Here is a 20,740-nt window from a genome sequence, read left to right on the forward strand (position 1 = left end):
CCATTGTGAGAACCATATAAGGGAGTACTTTTAAAGATTAAAGAAAAAATCAAATGAACACACAAACCTTTGTAATAGAGAGGAAATCGTATGATACATGAAATGTCTCTTTTCCTTATGCTGACTCACCATTCTTCTAGGTAACTGGTTCCAATATTAACTGCTCTTCACCTTTGAACATGTCCTTATCTTCTTGTATGTATCCACCTATATTTTAAATACTACTCTTAACCTTTATTTGTATTTTAGAGTGGTGTACAACAGAATAATAGTAAAAGTTAAAGGAGAAAGAAATAGAACAAAAACTCACAATGCAATTGTCCAACTGTTTATATGCAGGGATAAGAAAAACTACTATAACCATCAATGCAGCAAAACAGAAGCTGACAACAAAAATGAAGGACAAGAGACCTCCTCAAAAGGATCCAAGAAATCAAAGGGAAATTTATACCAAGAGTGGGGATGCTCTACGATCAGAAAGGGGATACTTTAAATGACCAGGGAGCAATACAGTAGTCCCTCAGTATCCATAGGGAATCCATTTTGGATCCCCCCACAGATACCAAAATCTGCAGATGCTCGTCCCACTGTCCTCAATGGTGGCATGGCTACACAGCCAAGCTACCACTGGGGCAATGGCACGTTGTGACCCCATCCACATGAAACCTGCCTCACCGCTCTCACCACTATCTCCTCTTCCCTTCCGCCACTGACTCCTTCCTCCTCCTCCTCTTTCCCCTGCTGCTGCCACCTCCCCCCATCTCCTCCGCCTCTTCCTCTTCCGCTGCCCCCCCCCACACACACACACAGCCTTGCTATCCATGGATACTGGGATCTGTGGGTGGCAAGTCTGCGGATACAGAGGGCCTACCACAAAAAAAAAAAAACAATGGAAACAATACACTGAAGAACTATATAAAAAAGATGAAAGGATGGCAGATTCACATGAAGAACCAAATGAAAACCAACTCCTATTTTAAAGAGCAAAGTAGAAACCACATTCAAAACAATTCAGATAAATAAGTTACCAGGCAACAGACAACATACCAATAAGGCTACTCCAAGCTATAGAGACAGAATCCACTTTAGTTTTAACTAAATACTGTCAACAAATATGGAAAACATAACAATGGCCCAAAGATTGGAAATGCTCAGTATACATCCCAGTTTCCAAGAAAAGGGACACCAGGAATTGCAGCAATTACAGAACACTGCATTAACTTTACATGCAAGCAAAGTGATGCTCAAAATTATACAACAAAGACCACAAAAGGAGAGAGAAATGCCAGATGTCCCAGCTGGGTTCAGGAAAGGAACCAGCACTAGGGACCATATAGCAAACATAGGGTGGGTAACAGAATATACTAAATAATTTTTTAAAAATATTTTGTGCTTTAGAGACTGTATAGCTTACAAAGGATAATGAATTGCTCTTAAAGAAATGAGTGTGCCACAACATTTGATTGTCCTGATTTCTATCCTGCATGGCAGGGGGTTGGACTGGATGGCCCGTGCGGTCTCTTCCAACTCTATGATTCTATGTATTCAAGACAGGAAGCCACTGTTAGGAATGGAATGGTTTCTTTGCTGCACTCAAGAAATCAGAAGAACACTAGAAATAAGAAGGGCAGCCATGAAATACCTAGCTAAGATTCTAACGTGCAAAGACATACAACTGAACACTAAACTTAAGAAGCCATATTCCCTATTACCATGTTTGATGTCAGAGCTGGACTGTGAAGAAAGCTGATAGAAAGAAAACCTCATTTGAGATGTGGTGCTGGGAAAGAGTGCTAAGGATACTGTGGATGGCCAAAAAGACAAACAAATGGGTCCTATTTTAATCTGTGCAAATGTTAATGTGGTATTACAGTTTTATTATAGAAATTTTATGTTGTTGTTAATTGTTAACAAGTTGACTTCAATTTGGGATCAAGCCCAAACTCTCCTTAGAAGCCAGGATGACTAAACTGAGGCTGTCGTGCTTTGGCCACATCATAAGAAGGCATTACTCATTAGAAAGGGCAATGATGCTAACAAAGGTGGAAGGCAGTAGAAGAGAGGAAGACCAAACACCGGATGGTTAAACTCAATCAGAGAGGCCATAGGCTTGATCCTGCGGTACCTGAGCAGAACAGTGGAGGATAGGTTCTTGGAGATGTCTCATTCACAGAATTGCCATGAGTTGACGTTGACTCAAGAGCAGTTAACAACAACCGTTACAGGCAAGGTTGCATTTTATCACCCTATCTGTTTAACTTGTATGCTGAACATATGATATATAAAGCAGGATTATCTACGGAAGAAGGAGGCATGAAAATGAGAGGAAGGAACATCAACAATTAAAGATATGCAGAAGACACCCTATCACTAGCAGAAAACAACAAAGACTTAGAATAATTTCTAAAGCAAGTCAAGGAAGAAAGTGCAAAAGAAGGTTTACAGATGAATGTTAAGGAAACAAAAATAATTACTACAGACCATATACATAATTTAAAAGGTGACAAGGATGACATTGAAATAAGATTTTCCATACCTTGGATCAGGCATTAGCAAAGACTGCAGTCAAGAAATAAGAAAAAACTAGGATTTGGAAGGTCAGCGATGAAGGAACCAGACAAGATCTTTATGTGCAAAAATATATCACCGAATACTAAAGAAAGGATGGTCCCATGCTATAGAATACCCAGTTACTATGTATGGCTTTAAAAACTAGACAGTGAAGAAAGAGGACAGAAAGAAAACCAATTCATTTGAATTTTGATGCTGGAAGAGAGTTGTGAGGATACCCTGGATTGCCAAAAAACAACAACCAAATACAGTCAGCCCTTCATATTGACAGCAATTTTGTTCCAGACTTCCTCTGCGGATGTCAAAATCTGTTGTACCACAAGTCCCATGTTTTTAATGGCAGTGTACAGTGTGTGTGGCCATGCTGCCAGAGCCATGAGCACACACCACCATTAGGGACAATGGGGCATGGCCATCCGTGGATGCTCAAATCCGTGGTTGGGACAAGAAGAATGTGAATGGTCCACAGAGCAAATCAAGCCTGAACTCTCCCCAAAAGGCAAGATGACTAAACTGAGTGTCATATTTTGGACACATCATGAAAAGACATATTTCACTAGAAAAAACAATAATGTGTGGTAGGGTAGAAGGCAGTAGGAAAAGAGGAAAACCATAATCTAGATCAGGGGTCAGCAACCTCTGGCCCGCGGGCCGGATCCGGCCCCCGGAGGCCTTTGTTGCAGCCCCCGGGGGCGGTTGCCGCCACCGCCGCCGCACAAAAAAATAACGGCGCCCATAGTGGCAAAAAGCCGCGCTGGGCGCCGCCATTTTTTCACCCAAAATGGCGCCAAACTCTCGCACGACCTTCTTTGAGGTAGTGCGAGAGTTCGGCGCCATTTTTTCACCCAAAATGGCGGCGCCCAGAGGCGAAGTCTCGCGCAACCTCAAACAAGGTCGCGCAAGACTTCGGCTTCCAGGATAGGAAGCCTCGAATAGGGCTCCGACGGCCGCATTGGGCCTCCTGGAGGCCCGATGCCGTCGCTGGCGCCCTCGAAGAGGGCTCCGACGGCCGCATCAGGCCTCTGCAAGGCCCGTTGAAGCCGTCGGAGCCCTGTTCGAGGGCCCCGGCGAGGGCATCGGGCCTCCTGGAGGCCCGATGCGGTCGCTGGCGCCCTCAAAGAGGGCTCCGATGGCCGCATCCGGCCTCTGGAAGGCCCGCTGAAGCCGTCGGAGCCCTGTTCGAAGGCCCCGGTGACGGCATCGGGACTCCTGGAGGCCTGATGCCGTCGCTGGCGCCCTCCAAAAGTTTAGAAAAATATAAGAAACTGTATCAGAGACCAGATGCATGAAAATATAAAAAGAAAAGAAAAGGAAGTTTATAATTTACATTAAGGAGAATATAGAATTAAATTATAATAAAGTCTATTGTATATGTTATAAATGATAAGGTAAATACAAAACTCCAAGGAAGCCTATGTTAACAGATCAATGAGAAACCTCACAAAGATTTTTGTTTGTATTGGGAAGATTTTTGTCTTTTGTCTGCAATGTTTGTAACGTATTGTAATGTACCGTTTTATTTGATGTGAGTGTATTTATGAGTATTTGTTGTAATGTTGTTATGTTGTAATAAAAAATTAAAAAAAAAAAAAAAGTGCTCCGGCGGCGGCAGCGGGCCCCTGGAAGGTCCAATGCCGCCGTTGCAGCCCTGTTCGAGGGCTCCGGCAGCGGGCCTCCTGGAGGCCCGATGCCGTCGGTGGCGCCCTCCAATAGGGCTCCAGCGGTGGCAGCGGGCCTCCAGGAGGCCCGGTGCCGTCACTGGGGTCCTCCAAGAGGCTTTTTTGCTGGCCTCTGACAGGGCCTGGGGCCCCGTCAGGGGCCTGCAAAGATGGGGAGGCCTGGCCCCCGGAGGGTGAAACTCCACCCCCGGCACGTGGCCCCGCCCCTGAGGGTGGAAGCTCCACCCCTGGCATGTGACCCCGCCCCCGGAGGGTGGAAGCTCCACCCCCGGCATGCAGCCCTGCCCCGGAGGGTGGAAGCTCCACCCCCAGCATGCGGCCCCGCCCCCGGAGGGTGGAAGCTCCACCCCCGGCTTCGGCCCCCCAGTCGCCTGAGGGACAGCAACCCGGCCCCCGGCCCAAAAAGGTTGCCTACACCTGATCTAGATGGATAGACTTAATCAAAGAAACCATGGCCCTGAATCTGCAAGACCTAAGCAGGGATATTAGTTATAAGGGGCTGGAACAGACAGCTCGGTTAAGGTAGTTTCATGCTGTCTTGGGGTCGTGGCGTTTAGATCTGCCATGCTCCTAATCCGGACAAAAGCCGCAGTGACAATTACACGCATGCCAGCTTCTATCCAGCTTGGGGATGTGGTGTTTGGGTGTCTGTTTGCCATGGCCCCAATCCAGCCTAAAAGGGGTGGCTCCAAGCCACCCCTTTTTGGCCTTCTGTTTCAGCCCAAGGTTACTTGAAGGTCTCTCCTTCTTGGGGTCTCCATAAGTTGAAGTCAACTTGTTAACAGTTAACAGCAACATAAGATTTCTATAATAAAACTGTAACATCACATTAACATTTGCACAGATTAAAATAGGTAACTAAAATATATATATTTGTCTGGTGCTGAAAATAATGTTCATGAATTATTTTTATTCTTAGCTGAAAATCAGCTGCAGTACCTACAAAGTTAAAAATAAGGGAAGCTGTCTTTTATCAGAAAAAGATTACTGATCTGTCCAATGACATGTCTATGGTCTATAATATATTTTGGGACTCTCAGAGAAATTTCACCTATCACCTATATTTTTCAAATTGGAAATGCCAGGGATTGAACCTGGATTTTCTGCATGCAATCCCTCCCAAATAGGCACACACCATGCATTCCCTTCTGTCAATTTTTAACATGCTAAAGCAAACACTACTACCCTAAATTTATGTCTTGTAAGAGAACCTATTTATAACCAGAAATTCCCCACATCACTGTCTAGGAGAGAGAAAGATACACCAGAAGCATCTCCCTCAAATCCATAGGGGATGAGGTCCCATCACCTCCTGTAATACAACATGAAAAAGTCAAAAGGATATGATTCCCATTCACTCCTCTCCATAGCACTACCGTGGGCAAAACTACATACTAAATAATTACCTTCCTGAGGGTTTAGATCGGTTTCTGACAGTTCTTTATTCTTCATACTGTCTGTATCTAAGTACCCTGTAGGCACCCTGAAAGCACCTGACCCAGTCTGATCTTGAAAGCTAAGCAGCGTCAGGCCTGATCAGCACTTGGATGGAAGTCTGCTGGGGAATACCAGGTGCTGTAGAACGGTAATGGCAAACCTCTCTGAATAAATCTTGCAAAGAAATCTTGATGATAGGGTTGTCATAAGTCTAAGTTGACTTGAAGGTGCATAACAATCATGAGTCTTGCTCCAAGACCCCCTTCTCCAGTGGGCAGTATGTAAATATTTGAACAAATCAATAAACAAATACCGTATATACTCGACTATAAGTCAACCTCATGCATAAGTCAAGGGTACGTTTGGGGGCCAACTATGGATTTTGATATGATCTGTAGATAAGTCAAGGGTAAAACGTAGGGGTATGTTACAAAGGATCTAAAGGATAAAGCAGGGAAAACAATGTCAAACAACTTAAAAAATTCCAGCAGACACAACTGTTTGTGCTCATCTTAAAGGCTGGCTGAATGAGAGAATAGAGGGGCATCAATGCATCCAGGACAGATTATGTTCTTGCTTTTCATCAGGGCATGGTTCCTTTTAAAATAAGAGTTAAAGTACAGTACTTACATTGACCCTTGACAATTTATGGGGTCAATTTTTTGACTAAAATGTCTAGACTTATACATAAGTATAAACAGTAAGGTCTCCAACCCACTGATTTGGATCTTTCCTTTCTCACCCAGCTTGTCCCTATGAATCTAAAAATACAGAGTTTCCAACCATATGTTTCATTTTGTATTTGCACTGTTCTCTTATGCTTTTTTAAATAACAAGAATTCTGGAATGGATTATGTTTTCTCTAACATCCAAACAATGATACCTTTATTGGAACAACCAAAATACACAATTACATGCTGCAAGCTTTTGAAGTCACACTGGTATCATTGTTTGCATGTTATTGGATTTGCTGCATGGCCAACATGGCTATCCCTAAAGGTTTTTGGGATTTCAAGATACTGCATTTTAGCCATCACAGGGGAATCTTAGAGAAAGAGCCAGTGCACTGCGACTTTGCCATGTGAGGTGTCTGCTTCCAACAAAGGTAAAGCAATTTTTTTTCTAATATTGGGACTGATTGGCATGCTTAATGACACCACCTCAAGTTTTCCTGATGCAAAACATGAAGACTTATTGAGAAATTCGGTGTTCTCTACCGAAACAGGAGCCTGTGGCTTCACAAAGGAAGGAGACATGCTCAATTCTAGGGAAACATCATCTTTGAATTGCAAATGGACACTAAATTTCCTTGACTCTGAAAATCTACCAGTGATGAATGGCCAAAGGGGGAGGTGCCAGCCTGCAGATAGCCCTCCCTACCATCTGAACTAAGGCCAGAAACAGAAAATGCAGGCCTATGACTAACATCTTCAGTTTTTCCCTTCTATTTGCCTGATGAAGAAGCCAGTGTGACTTTGAAAGCTTGCAACATGTAATTGTGCATTTTGGTTGGCCCCAAAAAGGTATCATTGTTTGATTGTTATTGGATTTGCTATATGGTCAACACAGCTACCCCTAGATATGTTTTCTCTAGCCATAGTACTCTAAAACCATCAAGTAGTATGTAAAGAAAAGTCTGTCAAATGGTCTGTCCTTTCCCAAAAATACATGCCAAACATTTGAACTGTCCACATGTTCAGACTAAAGCACGGGCAGCTACCTTCTTGGTGTGGGACACATTGGATCCTTCCAAACCACAAGTGATGCACTCAAACACTGCTGAAGTTGAGTGGTGGTGGCAAATACATAGTTTTCTTTGAAAACAAGGCACATGAGCCAATACATGAGAAGCATGCAGCTTCCTATTAAGCACAATCACAACCTAGATAGCTTTCAAAATACAACATTATTTTTTTAAAAGGCGCATGCTCCCCACATGCCTTGCTTTCAAGGAAAAGTCTTGTTCACTGCTATCCTGCCAAAGTTTAGCAGCAGCAGCCAGCACAAAGGAACAGGGGACCAAAAAACAAAACAAAACAAAACAGACAGACAGTAAGATGCAGTATACCTACACAATGTGTAAAATGGCCACATCACCCATAAGTGCTCAAGGCACCTTCCAGGATGGAGATGCATTTTTTTTGCACATAAAAAGCAGACACAAATCCCGTAAATGATTACTCCCTTTCCCCTGAAGAGAGAGGTGTTTTTTCCCTACTGTTCTTATATCCACTATTCTTATATTCCTCCTCACTCACTTTTTTCTAAATAAAAGAACCCCCAATTTGTAACTATTCCCAATAGGGTAACTAGTCCAACCTTTTAATAATTTTGGTTACCTTTTGCTGCATCTTTTCCAGCTCTGACCTCTGGCCCACCCTCAGCATCAGTTGATTTGAAGGAAATCAGGCCAGTGCAGTGGATCAAGTATTTATGTACTGCACACCCTGTTTGTTGGCAGGGACATGGGGTTTATAAAATCTTGTAACTAATTAATTCTCAGTTACAACATACAGTTTGGGAGTTACTGGATCTAAATTCTGCATGGCATTCTGATAATGCTTATTACATAACACTCTTGTCACTGCAGGTAATCTCTGTCTGCCCAGGTGCTAATGCATTTAGCTGGCTTGCCAGTTATAGCAACAAATGTGGGCTACCAGTAATCTTTTAGGTCTATGCAATGATTTAAACTAGTCACTGAGGCCTGTTCAAGTTTGAATGAATGGTTCTAATTGTTTCATGCTGACATCAAAAATTAGTCATTTCATCATTTATACAGTACTGAGTTAGTAAATAAAAATTAATCCATAGGGAATTGTCAGGCATACAAGGGAAGAAGGCATGGGGTAGTAATGGGTAAGGGCCACTATCACATAATTCTATAAACCATGTTAGCCACAATGGCAGTGTGGTTGAAATTGTGTGTGCTACTAAACATACATGTTATTATCTCTGTAAAATGGGCACAAATCTAAAAGGTACAGTACAATCTCATTTATTGTCTTGGCTTTACATTGACACAAAATTTAAAAGGGAACAAGCAAACACACAATTCAGATGCACAAGGAGGTTCAAGAGTTTCAGACATGGGAGGAGTTCCCAGTTGAATCTGGATAAAAATACAGAATCTCCTGTTTACACCCATGGCCGCAAGTGTGTATTTTAGCTTCATAAGCTCTTGGTAGCATTCAGGCATGCCATAACCCTGATGCTGAATGGACTAAAACAGAATCGCTTTTTAATCACTGAGAAAACAATCTGCTGTCAGTAGCAGAAGAGACTACCCAACTCTACAGAAACGGCATGACATAATTCTTGAAATATGTTAAGCTTCCAAGATTAACACTGTTGTAAGGTTTGTTTATTTTCGCAACTTACTCATCATTCAACCTCCGGGCAGTAAATCAATGGGAGTTAGAAACAGACTGCAGATTTTCTACACAATTATGTTACAGCTAATTGCTTTCTTTGTTATGTGTCCAAGAAATAGCAGTTTTTTCTACACTTATGGTGTATCTAAAGCTTTTTTGAAGGGTTCATGTTCAACTCTGGATTTATGCAAAATATATCCAGTGATTAAAAGTTAATGGGGAAAAGTGAGCAGTAGGGAAAAATGAGGATTCACATGAGCCAAGATTAACAAGAGAAAATATAACTTTAAGGTTCTGAAAATGCACCCAGTAAATGCTTAGTATTACATGACTTCTCCATCTTGCATAGTGTTAACATACATTTTATTTTATTTATTAATATATTTCTAAGCTACTCCTTATCAGCAAAATTCAGGGTAGGGTTCACTCACTGAAGTCACTTTAAAAAAACAAAACTAAGCTTAAATAATTTAAACATAAACAGTTGAAACAATTTAAAATAATTTAACTCAAACAAAATAAAACTCACAATCTAGCAAATCAGAAACCAAGTTATAATCTCACTAAGTGTTAAATACTTGGGTAAATAGCCAAGTGTCAGCCTGGCAACAAAATAAGGGCAATGGTGGCACCAATGGGCTTTGGTTGCCTTGATGGATGACCTGCACTAGGAACTGGGCTTGGAAAGTGTATCCCTGTTGGTTCTCCATGATCTCTCAATGGCTTTTGATATCGTTGACCATGTTACAGTTTTTGGCTGCCTCACCAGGATGGAGAGCCCAAGAGATGATGATGGGAGATTCTTGGTCAACCTGTTGACCACTGGCCTGTAAAATCCCACAGGGTTCTGTTTTTTCACCATGCAATTTAAGATATGCATAAAAGTGATGGCAGATTTGGGGGAATCTTGTGTCACCAGTATGCTGATGACATCCAACTTCAATTTCTCCTTTTCAACCATTTCTATTCTAAACTGGTGACAGTTGAATGAAATGGATCACAAAAACAAACTGAAGCTTAATCCAGAAAAAACAGTGGTGCTGCTGGTCAGTTGAAGGTAGATCAGGAAATAGAAATGTAGCCTGTGCCCAGTGGTGATTGCAGGCTTTAGTTGCATCCCATCTGTGCTCTACATTGTACTACTGCCTTTGAAAAATAGTCCAAAATTTCAAATAGTCCAAAGAGGGGCAGCTAAACTACTGGCAATTCCTTTATTACTATAGCTCCACTGATATCCGGTCCACTTCCAAGCACAATACATAGTCCTGTTTATAACCCTTAAATCCCTCTATGGCTCAGGTCCAGACTATGTGAAGGACCATATCTTCCTATATGTGGTCCAGGCTCTAAGATCTGGGAAAGCTATTCTCTTAATCCCACCACGTTTACATGCACATGTGGTAAGAACATTGGAAAGGCCCTTCTTAGCGGTTGCTCCAGAGCTTTGGAGCGTCTTCCCTAAGGAAGATTGTTTTCTGTCTGTTGGGTAAATGAAAGTTATTCTAGTCTGACAGACTGTTAGGAAATGACTGCAAGGGCTTTTAATAGAGTCCCATTTAGTTGGTTTTTTTTTAATCTTTTGCTTTTTTTAATGGATTTGTTTGAAATGGTTTTAATTTTACGGACAATTTAATTGCATTTTAACATTAACATACAACATGTTTTTCTTTATTTCTTTGTATGTACTTTGTATTTGTTTTAATTTATGTAGGTCACTTTGATTGCCAGTTTTTTTCGGGAAAGGCAGGATAAGAATGAATCCCCCCCCCCCCATGGAGTTTATCACACTGGGGCTATTTCAGCATTCATATGTGATTAAAGTGCATTTAAAGCATCCCACAAATAAAGCGAAAATGATGAGTAATTGTGTGAATGATTTTCACACGCAATTGTGCAAATAAAGTGATATTGGAAATGCATTGTTGCTGAAATCCTGAAATTAAAAACATGTACACTTTAATGGCAGGTTTTGTGTGATGTCGTATGAAATTGTTTTGCACAATTATGCAATTTTTTCCGGGATATTCACAGGATAAACTCCTGATCTGGTTCATGTGATACACTCCTATGTATTGTCTTTACTCATGGTGCCTGTATTTTATATTTTTGTTATTAGGTGGTTTAAAAGTCAATCAACTAACCAATTAATCCATGTTGCTATAACCCTTTCAAACTACCCATGTCGTTTGGCTACCCCAAGCTATTTAATAAAGAACAGTGTTTGCAGAAGTCTATTGGAGATAAGCAACATTCACAAGGTATCCATTTTTAGTCTCTCTCATATACATCATGAAACAGTATATGTGTCTGACTAGCTGGCTAACTCACCTACTTTCTCATGTTGATATCAATATTACTAATCATTCCACTGAACCCCAATAAATTGTGACTGATTACACATGTAACCCAAGATAGTTAAATTATCAGTACCTTTCAAAGTCATCCCCTGAAACAGAATATGATGTGCTCCCCAATATGGTCAAGGAATTTTCATACAACCAAGACAGCTGAAAGCTCATAACAAATTACTTGATCATTTTAATCCAAAACACCAGCTGCTGGGGGCTAGCTGACCGACTGACCCATGCAGTTGGATGGAACAGGAGGATTAGCAACAGAAGCCAAGAAAGAAACCCCTCAGTATCTACAAGAAGCTTTCAATTCAGTCAGCCAGACATGTGATTATCTATCCATAAAGGAGACCAATATTAAGATTATGATGTATTATCTCGTACACACATCTTAATCAGTCTTACAGAAAGCAACAGCCAGCAACAAATATGCATGCTTGCAAAATGCAAGGTACTTTTTACTAGTCCCTCAGAAATGTGGAGACTGACCGAGTTGCTCACTCGCTCGCTCGCTCACTCACTCACTCGGGTATCAAAATTTCACACCAGCAGGACTGCTGAAACTTGATACATACATGGCCCAAGATGCTATGTAGCCAGAGTGTTTTGATGTTTAAATTACAATCAAAATTTCATCCTAGATGCCAGTGTAAAGAAAGCCACACAGAAAACAGAAACTTTGCCCAAGTGTCTTCTACTCCTCTTTCAAAGATTTCAATCAAGCAGTTTCAGAAAGGAGGCAGTCTAGAACAGCAGCAATAACAACAAAATCCGGGAAAGCCACACATTCAACATAGGGTTTTTTGTGGTAAAAGATATTTTAAAAGGCTATGCCTCCTTCTGCCCAGTACTAACAAATGTTAGCTACAGTGCCACTGCCATTGAAGTTTATCACATCAGAGCCTGAAACGTTCTCATTCTGTCCCCAAAATGTTACGAGAGGAAACATTATGGGAACGGATATTATTGCATTCAATAATGTGTAACGTGATGATAACGTTATGGGAATGCATTTTACTGCACAGCGCTCGCCATTTTTTTGAGAATGTTCCCATATAGTCTCTCAGTTGCGCATGCGTATTTCTTTTGGAGGACCGTGTAATGATTACGTAACCATAAATATAGATAGATAGAGATATAAGAAGATAGATAGATAGATTCATTCAAAGAAGATATAAATGGTAAACATAGAAAACACGTGTGTGTGTGTGTGTGTGTGTGTGTGCGTGTGTGTGTTTGTGCATATATATATATATATATATATATATATATATTATATTTGTGCTGATTAAAAACACATATATATTTATGAAATATCTATAAAAATTACATAGAAGCTTACAAAATGTGTGTAAGTCTCTATATATCCTTAAGAAATTAAAGGGCTTCATCTGGTAACATTTGTGTTTGGGGAGGAAAACTAGCCTTTTTTTAAACTCGGCGAGACATCTGGGAGAGCAACAAACATGATGCTCTAGGACTAGGGAGGACTGAAGAGAAGGAAGTTCGTTCAGCCAATCACGACAAGGAGGAATGAGAGAACGAAAATGGGAACGGTAAGATTACCGCTTTAACTTCTCATGGACCATTTTGGGAACGTTACAGCTCGCTGAGAACAGTTATTATCCGTTCCCTCCCTGGAACGCATATAGAACACTTCAAGGTCTGTATGGAACCCGATGGGAACCCGATGGGAACAGAGACATGCGGTAAAGTACAATGCGTTCCGTTCCCATCAGGTTCCCAGAACATTCTCACTATGCGATAAACTTCATTATCTCCAAGAGACCCTCTGACAATGTTACCTCCTCACTACTGCTCCTCCCCAGCAACTGCTTGGCACACTTAGTCTGGCTCCTCAGTCTGCCTGACATTAGAGACCCTATCTGCAACAATGCTGTCCTCAGCATGGTCATTTGCCTCACAAGAGCATCCAATCTCACCACCACAGAAAGGTAGTGCCATTGGTGAGATGGCTATCATATCACCTCCCAATGTTCTCTTCTCCAAGCTGAACATAACCAGCTCCCTTTACTATTCGTCACAGGGCTTGGATTTCAGACTTTTCACCATCTTGGTCACTCTCCTCTGGAATCAACCCAGCTGTTTTACTCTGTGCTCAGAACTGGACACATGTAGACTAGGGATGGGAAGTAATCTTGTTGGACTCAGCAGTCTTTTTACATTTCACCATAAGCACATTTGCAAGGTTTACAGGGCATTTCTGAGTAATAAAGTGCACACAAAACAATATGCATAATTTAAAATATGAATGCTAAAATGAGCATAACCGAGGAGAAATTTTTGAAAAATACACAGAAATATTCTAATCAATAGGGAAGTTGTGTTTAAAAACTGTGTGAAGACAAGGAATGAAGAAAACAGTCTTGCAACCCAGTTGGAAGAAGGGATGGAAAGAAAATGCAGACAATTCAGAGAAACTGGACAACAGCAAAACAGAGATGCTCTTTGTGAATTATTATTTGCATGACAGAACAGGGTTTCAGTCTGTGTAAATAGGTAGTCAATCAGCTCTACAGGACTTCAGCAATTTTTGACACTCTCTAACCAACATTAACACCAACATTTCCTACCATTTCTGGAAGGGACAGAACAATACTAAATTTGAACTTCTATATTAAAAGCACCAGAGTGTATGAGTAATAGTACCAGCTCTGAAAACCTGCCTAGTAGTCAGTTAGAGAGAAGAGTGTTCCATCTACAGATAAAGAAAAGGAACTGCATCTATATTATTTTTAAAAAGAGCCAAAGCCAGGAGAGTATGCCTCAAAAGATGAAATTTTCAAGGAAGATTAATGTCTTCACCTTGGATGTAGTGAAAATCTAGATTTCTGCTTCCAGGTCATTTCTGCAATGGATGAAGACATGTATACCATCTTATTAGGCATCTATGGTTGTTCAACATAGGCCTCTAAATTACCTGTACAGTTGTCCCTCTCGATTCGTGGACTTGGAGTCCACAGTCTCGCCCATTCACAGACAGCAAGTGGGGAGGAACAAAATGGTGCATGTGCTTGAGGTGTGCACGCAGCAGCACACATAGGCGCGCAGCACCATTGAAATCAATGGTGACTTGAATATTGGCGTTTTTCCAGATTTTTGGGGGGGGGGGGGGCAGAACGGATCCCCTGTGAATTGGAAGGGACAACTGTATAAGTTATATTGTGCTGAACTAATTGATTCAGCTTTGAATTGTTATGCTGCACAGACCTCAGTAACTGTGTAATGGCTTATACCATGGCTTTTGGTATTATGTTAAAGACATGCTACAAGACCAATTAATTCAGCACATAGGGCAACAAACCTCTGTCACTTAGCCATAAATGTATTTGAATATGCATACTATTAGGCAAGTGACTGCCAACTAGAGATCTCAGACAAACCAGTCTTTGGAAAGAAGAAGACACCACATTAAAATGGAAAGAGAGAATCGTGTTCAACCTCATCTGCACAAGAGCCCTGCTGGGTTTCATTTAAATACCATTCCAAACATCCTCACCATTTTTGGGCTATGTGGCCATGTTCTAGAAGTTTCTTCCTGACGTTTCGCCAGCCAGCCATGAAAGCCTTCGACTTCACATCCTCACCATTGACGACTACCATACATACTCAACTAGAAGTCTACCTTATGTATAAGTCAAGGGCAAGTTTTAGTACCAAAATTATGGATTTTGATCTGATAAATTGAGGATAAAACTTAGAGGCACATAACAAAAGGTATAAAAGACAAAGCTAAATAAACAATGCCAAAGAACTTACAAAGTTCTGGCAGGTATAACTGTTGGTGCTTTTCCAACCCTGGCATTCAAAAAGGTCAGAAATGGAGCCATGGTGCACAGAGTAGAAAGGGTTGGTGCTTCTTTTAGGTGCTCCTGGGGTGGACTAAGCTCTTGCTTTTTGCCACTTCTTTTGATCCGTGGATAAGTCGACCCAGTTTTTTGGGGTCGATTTTTGACTAAAATATCTAGACTTATACATGAGTATATACAGTAAGCTATTTTTACACCTCTGCATGTACTACATACCCTGAAACACTGTCCTCAAAGTCAAAGATGATCAGAAAGAGATGAAGAACTGTTTGGCAGATTTTATTTTATTTTATTTTATTTTTTGCTGTAAATGAAATTAAAAGTAAAGGCAAAGGTAGTCCCTTGGCATGAATGACTACTCATAACTGACTGTATGGGGTGGTGCTCATGTCTGTTACTAAGCTGAAGGCCCAATGTTGTCAGAGGACTACTCCAATGGTCATGTGGCCAGCATGACTGCACCGAATGCTGTTAAATGAGATTACTGGTAACCAAAAACCACAAAGCAGCTTTGAATAAGTTACTTTAGAGGAAGGACATCATTTGATGCATGGGCAGCAACAAATACATCTCTTCCCTCAGAGTGGAAGGGATATCCTTAACATCAAATTGCTGTTCGGGATCTTAAACCTTTCAATAACAGATGATTCTAGTGAATGGAAACTGAGGCTTTAATCTCATTCAAGACAAAATAGAGGAATGTTAATAACTGAATGCACTCTGTCTGTTCCTGTTTCTTAAAATCACTTCCCTCTGAAGAACTAAAAGGAAGTACAGCATTATTTATGAAGGTAGAATTCAAAGACACAGCTGTGTTAGAAAATTAGTATGCAAAAGCTAACTAACTGAGACTATCTGAAAGAAAGAAGCTGGTAGCATGAGCTTTTGCACACTTGAGTCTTCTTCGTCATATGCATGGGGTGGAGTGGAGGGTCTGAGGAAGTAGACTAAAGACTATGAAAGCTCATACTACTAGATTCTTTCTTTCGGTCTCAAAGGTGTTACAAGATCCCTTTGCATACACTTTATTAAGAAGATGATGCATGCAAAACAATTTTCCTGTTAAAAATGGCTTCTCTAGTGAAGCCATTTTTAGTGAAAGAGAATGTGGTTAATGTATTTCTGAATCAGGTTCCACTCAGTACGAAATGGAAACAGTAATTGTAAGAATTGTGCATTTTAAGAATTTAGCCGATAGTAATACTGAAACTGAAGAAGCCACAAAAACCTTAACAGAAGAGAGTTAAACTCTGCTCAAACAGATGAGTGGGGGACCACCAGTTTTATCATGTTGTTTTATTTGTAGCTTGATCCATATTTAGTTGTACATTTGTTGTTTTTATTGTGTACTTTCAAGCCGGAAAAGATTTGACAGCTGGACATGCTGTCTGAATTTAAAATAGCATTAAAGACCACTATCTTTCAGTCAGCTTATCCAGAAGATTTTTAAATTGTGAATCTTAAATAATGAATTTTAAATGTGGATTCTTTTAATATGTACCTCTTATTTTAAATTGTGTTCTCAACTGATGTCATGCATTTTGTAATTGTTGTTCTCCACCTCAATCCATGGGGAAAGGTAGATCATAAATAAATATTATTATATTATTGCTTATTACTTATTACCAGGCTTTCTTCACAAGATTTATTCAGAACGTTTTCTACTGAGGCTGAAAGAGTGTCACTTGCCTTTTTTTCCCCAGAAAAAAAAACACATTCTTGTCTTACCAGAAAATTACACTTGCACTTCACTCTAGTCCCATCACATCTTATAAACTACGGCAATTTACAATGGGTATCTCACTGCCTTCCAGTTGTAAGAGCAAAATTAACAAGCTCCCATCACAGAGTAAGTTGGGTGGGAAGCAAGAGAAACCTTCTGACTCAAGCATTGAGATCATCAGGGGTTGGGTCAGAAGACTGTGCTTGCCTTCCCACCATGAGTAAACACATTTACTTTCTCCCATAAAAGTTAATGACTGCCATTCATTCCTATGGAAAAAAAACAAATCACTTTGAGTTATACATCCCTTTGCAGTGAGGCAAAACCTGATCCAAGCCATGCTTCAGCATTCAAAATGGCAGGTCTAGCCTTAATTATATGAATCAATCCTACTTTTCAAAGTAAAATGGCTTCACAGAAGCATTTACAATATTTAGCTATAATAAGAACACTTTAAAAGAATAAAAATTCAGACTATTAAAGAAATCCAGTCTCCATTTCTGTAGAAATGTGGGATATAATTCCAGTAACTCAACTAATAAGCATGAAAACAATAAAAATGCCCATTTTGAAAAGGACTCCCATAAACCAAGACAGTTAAAGGTCAATTGTCACAACAAATTTATACAAAACCATGAGAAAGAATAACAAATCTTCCTGGGAAGTGAGTTCATGAATTGTTAAGCTATCACTGAGAAGACTTCAACACTGGGATATTAATTAAAAGGAGAACCAAGAAGAGGGCTTCAGATGTCAGTTTCAAGGCTCAGGTAGGCTTATTCATTTATCTGAATGAATGAATTTAACTGAGAGATAATGTGTACCAGCACATAAGTAAAAGAGGAAACTATTTGGTTATCTTTCTTTGTGCACAGCATACTTGGATTATAGCCGATCAGACTATAATTGTGGCCTGACAGGCCACAATTCACCTCACCTCCGCATTCCTATCATAATTAAGAGGCGTCGCATTAGTTTGTTCATTATAACCAGCCGTCTTCTTTGAATTCACATATACTGGCAAACTGCTTACACTAGGGATGAGGAACTTCCAGCCTGCTAGATGTTTTGGACTTTTAATTCCCCCAACCCTTTACCATTGGCCATGCTATGAAGGGCTGATGGGAGATGAAGACCAAAATACATGGAGGGTGAAACATTCCCCATCCCTAGCTTACACAATACACATACTTGAAAACAACACCATTGATACTTGTGGAAGAAACTGTCCAGTAACAAAAGTACAGGTCAGATTCAATGAATGTAGTACTGTCTTTTGAAAAACAACAACACATTGCATCTACAAAACATTATCTTACCTGTTATTCTATGCAAAACAACAATATTTAGTCTACCAATCTGTTTCCATTGAAAAATATTTGCAAAATTATGCCTTCATGATCAACTGGCAAGAGTTTTAGATTGTACTTTTTATTTTATGATCCATTAAGTATTTTTCTAATCATTTATTTTCAATAAGTAATACAAAACAAAGCAATACCAAGCCAGCATGGCATAATGACCAACTATGATTCTGTCAGCATAATTCACTTGCATTGGACATTGTTGTTCTCTCTGTTTTGGAATACATGGATGACCATTTTCAGTAGGGACTTGAGAGAATTCTGAATAGACACTGGTGCTACTCCAGATCCATAAAATATATATTTAGGAATAACCAAAATACATAAGAAAAGGGGATAAATAAAACCTGCTAGTAGATCAAATGTGTCATTAGACCAATGGACTATGAGCCCAACTTCCTGTTTCTGTCAGCACCATCTAACTGAATTCTTCTAGGAAGTCCACAAGCAGAACAGTACAGTGTACCCTTGTTATCTGCGGGGGTTTCGTTCCAAGATCCCCCATGGATAACAAAATCCATGTATGCTCAAGTCCCATTAAATATAATGACAGAGCAAAATGGTGTCCCTTATAAAAAATGGAAAATCAAAGTAAATTTATACTTTTTTGGAACATTTTCAAACCGTAGATGCTTGAATCCGTGTATAAGAAGGGCCAACTGTACTTTTTTGTAGTTCCTCTCCTGCAATTGATATTTAATGATACTCTGCCTCTGAACCTGGAGGTTGCAGATAGCAATCAGGATAGGCTGTCATAAATACCTTCATCTTCCACGAATTTGTTTAATTCTCCCTTTTGAACCCATCAGACCTACAGGCCATCGCTCCAGTTTTGGAGCTATTTTTGGTGCTGTTTCCAGGGCTTGTTTTTCAACAACCTCAAACTCAAACCTGGAGATATTCTCTGAAGATATAATCAGATTTTATGTGGTCTCCTTGTTCACCAAAGTCCCCGTAGTGGACACCATGGCACTCATCCAACAATTTTTTTCCCAGAAGGCATCACAGCCCTGTATGAACATTACCTCACCACAAGCTACTTCCAGTGGGACAATGGATTCTATGAGCAGAAAGATGGGGTAGCAATGGGAAGCCCTCTGAGCCCCATGACAGCAAAGTTTTACATGGAACACTTTGAAAACCAAACCCTGGAAACAGCACCAAAAAAGCCCACAACATGGTTCCAATGTGTGGATGACATCTGCACCATTTGGAGCCATGGAGAAGAAGATCTGACCGTGTTTTTGAACTATCTGAACAACAACCACCCAAACATCCAATTCACAATGGAAAAAGAAAAGAGAGGTACACTGCTATTCTTGGATGCTCTGCTCATCCACAAACCAGTTGGGCCACACAGTATACAGAAAACCTACACACATGGACCTACAAAAGAACTCCAACCATCACCCAAGACAAAAAAGAAGCACAATAAAAACAATGGCAGACCAGGCACAAAGAATCTGTGAACCCCAATTCCTGCAAGATGAACTGAAGCACCTAGGCTAATGGTTATTCCAGCTCAGACATGAGAAGGGCTGCCAGACCCAGAAAAACCCAGAGGAGTGAAGACAAACAACCACCCAAAGGGAAGGTATTTTTTACCATATATCAAAGCAGTCACAGACCGAATAGAGAAACTGGTGAGGAAAAACAACCTCCAGACAAGGTTACGGAGTTGAGACTGCCATGGTCACCTTGGTCGATGATCTCCGTCTGGGCATCGACAGGGGAAGTGTGACCCTGTTGGTGCTCTTGAACATCTCAGCGGCCTTCGAAACCATAGACCATGGTATCCTTCTGGAACGCCTGAGGGATTTAGGTATCGGGGGTGCTGCCTATCTCTCGGGCAGATTCCAGATGGTGATGCTGGGAGACAGTTGCTCCTGTAAGTGGGAGTTGACATTGGGTATCCCTCAAGGCGCCATCCTGTCTCTCATGCTGTTTAACATTTACATGAAGCCGCTGGGAGAGATCATCCGGAGACATGGGGCACGGTGTTATCAGTACGCTGATGACACCCAACTCCACCTCTCCATGTCCCCGACTGCTGCAGTGACCAAGGATGGCATCTCTCCTCTAAATGCCTGTCTTGAGTCGGTAATGGGCTGGATGAGGGAAAACAAGCTCAGGGTGAATCCAGAGAAAACGGAAGTACTTGCAATAGGAACCCCTGGGCCAGGTGGGGAGATTTGTCAACCTGTCCTGGATGGGGTCAACCTTGACTCATGGCAACCCTGTGGATGAGACACCTCCTAAACCTCTTGTCCTCCATTTCTCTGCTTAAGTCTTGTAGATTCAAGTCTGTGACCTCCCTAAAGGATGAAGTCCGCAGTTTGGGAGTGCTCCTGGACTCGTCTCTACAGTTAACATCACATGTGGAGGCGGTGGCCAGGAGTGCTTGGTACCAA

The 20,740-nt window shown here is 40.9% G+C and overlaps 1 protein-coding gene across 4 annotated transcripts in view; it reads right to left on the reverse strand.

The window, feature by feature from the left end:
* Positions 1-20,740, reverse strand: part of LOC149315025 (tyrosine-protein phosphatase non-receptor type 21-like) — a 107,244-nt gene that overhangs the window by 51,083 nt on the left and 35,421 nt on the right. The gene's annotated exons all lie outside the window — the stretch shown is intronic.

The sequence above is a fragment of the Sceloporus occidentalis genome, unplaced genomic scaffold (assembly GCF_023333645.1).
Source record: "Sceloporus occidentalis isolate IW3139 unplaced genomic scaffold, rSceOcc1.0.p SCAF_4, whole genome shotgun sequence".
In the NCBI taxonomy this organism is placed as follows: Eukaryota; Metazoa; Chordata; class Lepidosauria; order Squamata; family Phrynosomatidae; genus Sceloporus; species Sceloporus occidentalis.